This window comes from Callorhinus ursinus, unplaced genomic scaffold (assembly GCF_003265705.2).
Source record: "Callorhinus ursinus isolate GAN/ISIS: 27379988/994484 unplaced genomic scaffold, GSC_fseal_2.0 scaffold152, whole genome shotgun sequence".
NCBI classification, from domain to species: domain Eukaryota; kingdom Metazoa; phylum Chordata; class Mammalia; order Carnivora; family Otariidae; genus Callorhinus; species Callorhinus ursinus.
Genome location: NW_027397214.1, coordinates 225,399 through 227,684, shown reverse-complemented (window position 1 = coordinate 227,684; position 2,286 = coordinate 225,399). Strand labels below are relative to the sequence as shown.

The 2,286-nt window shown below is 40.3% G+C and overlaps 1 pseudogene; it reads left to right on the top strand.

Annotated features, from left to right (window-relative positions):
* The first annotated feature begins 956 nt into the window (after positions 1-956).
* LOC112830957 (dnaJ homolog subfamily C member 15 pseudogene) lies at positions 957-1,423 on the top strand (annotated as a pseudogene).
* The last annotated feature ends 863 nt before the right edge of the window (positions 1,424-2,286 follow it).

Sequence of the window (2,286 nt, the reverse complement as noted above, 5' to 3'; positions counted from 1 at the left end):
CTGCTAAATGAAAGGGAATGTGCATTTACAATTTTGATAGGTAAGCTCAATCTGCCCTCCCAAGTCTACCAACAATTCATGAGAGTGACAGTTACAGGACACTCTCACCCAGCACAGTGTGTCATGGTGCTTTTGCTCTTTGTGAATTTATGTTATACTGTGGGAGGCAAAGGGTTAACCTCAGACCTGGTTTAATGGTTAACCTCAGAGTCCTGTTTCTCCAGGAAGTACAAAGTTAAGCAAATGTGGAACGTTGTGTCCGTCTCATCTGCAGTGTGGCACTGCTCTTGGTCGGGGGGAACCGTGAACCCACATGCCACCTCAGGCTACCATGAGGACAAGGGTATAAAAGAGTGTGGGAGGGATCCACACAGACCTTGAGGTTTGCCCACCTAGGAAGTTGCTTGGTCTTCTCAGGAGATGAAGATATGTGCAGCTATATTGATGAGGGAGCAGAAGGCTATCTGAGGACAAAGCATAAGCTGACACCCTGCCACCTACCCCTCACCCCCACTCCTGGGGGGGACATGTGCTGCTTTCTTCCCAAAAGCTCCCAACTGTCTTACTGTTAATGCTTTACTAGAGGGAAAAACAACCTTAACTTGACAAAAGCAAGGCCTCGGGTATCCCGTAGGTCCTCTTTAGCATATGAAAGTTCCTTTGAAAACCTCCCTTTTTCCTTACCTCCCCCAACCCCGTAGTATAGAATCAATTACTCCTCACAACCCGAGCGCGGCTCTTTCTGCCCATGGTCCTGCCCCCGTGCTTTAATAAAACCACCATTTTGCACCAAAGATGTCTCGAGAATTCTTTCTTGGTCATTGGCGCCAGACCTCACCACACCAAACCTCACCTATATTCCAGAACCACATCAATATGACTTGTCCCCTGCATCCCTTCAGAATCTAAGTGACATCAGTATTAGTTTAAAACCTGCTGTAATGCGTCGCATTGCCATGGCTCCCCGTGGTGGCATTGCCCCTGCCGGCGAGGGTCTGTCCTGCGCTGAGTACTCGCTGCCGGTGACCAAACGGCCTGATGCGGACGTCGACCAGGGACTGAAACTTTCATCCTACTATAAAGGAGGATTTGAAGAGAAAATGAGTAGGCGAGAAGCTAGTCTTATTTTGGGTATAAGCCCATCTGCTGGCAAGGCCAAGATTAGAACAGCTCATAGGAGAATCATGATTTTGAATCACCCAGATAAAGGTGGATCTCCTTACTTAGCAACCAAAATAAATGAAGCAAAACCTTGCTAGAAGCAACCACCAAACATTGATTGATGCTTAAGAATCATTCTGAAGGAAAAAAAGGGGGAATATAAAACAAAAAAGTCCTGCAAAGTAGTCTAAACCACGGTGTTCATAATTTTCATACATGTACTGACCACAATCACTTACTCCACTATTAAGGTATAAAATAATAAAAGATTAACAATCTAAAAAAAAAAAAAAACCTGCTGTACCTCATGAATCTATGCAGGTGCACAAATCAATGGTTTAAATTTACATTTATTATGAGTGAGGTGGAGCATTTTTTTCTCAAGTTCAAAGACTATTTTTTTCTACTTTATGAACTATCTATCATGTTCTGTGCCTACTAGGGAGGTTATGTTTATATTCTTGATTTGTAAATGCTCTTTATATGTTACAGGATGGGTTGCTTTATCATATGTGTTGCAAATATTTTTTTCCAGTTTTTCATTTGTCTTCTGACCATGTTTATAGTATTTTTTACCATGGAGAATCATTTCATTTTATGGTTGTACTTCTCCAGCTTGTCTCTTAAGACTTGTGGATTTTATGAAGTCCTGTCAAAGGTCTTTTTTATTTTAAGTTTATAAAAGTTTTCTTTCCTGTTTCCTTCTAGTTCTTTTATTTTTTTCCTTCCCCTCCCCCCCTTATTTTTAGTACTCAATATATATGGCATTTTTATTTTGGTATAAAGAGTTAGGTAAAATCCAACTTATTTTTTCCAGATTATTACCTAAGTCGGTGCCTTGATAATAAAAGCTTTCATACTCTACCACAAGGCACTGTTATAAGCTCTTTTTCAGAGTTAGAAATATTAGACTTTCAAAATGCTTACAATATCGCTCAGCAATACAGAACAGATTATGCCAGTAGAAAGCTAGAGACATCTAATGCTCTATTCCACCTTTTTATTAACTATTCCTAAGATACACAATATAAAAGGATTTGTAAATTTTCAACAGGTATTGAAACTGTAATTTAGGTAAACATCTGCCAGATGTGCAAAGGATTGTCCACTAGCAAATACAAGATA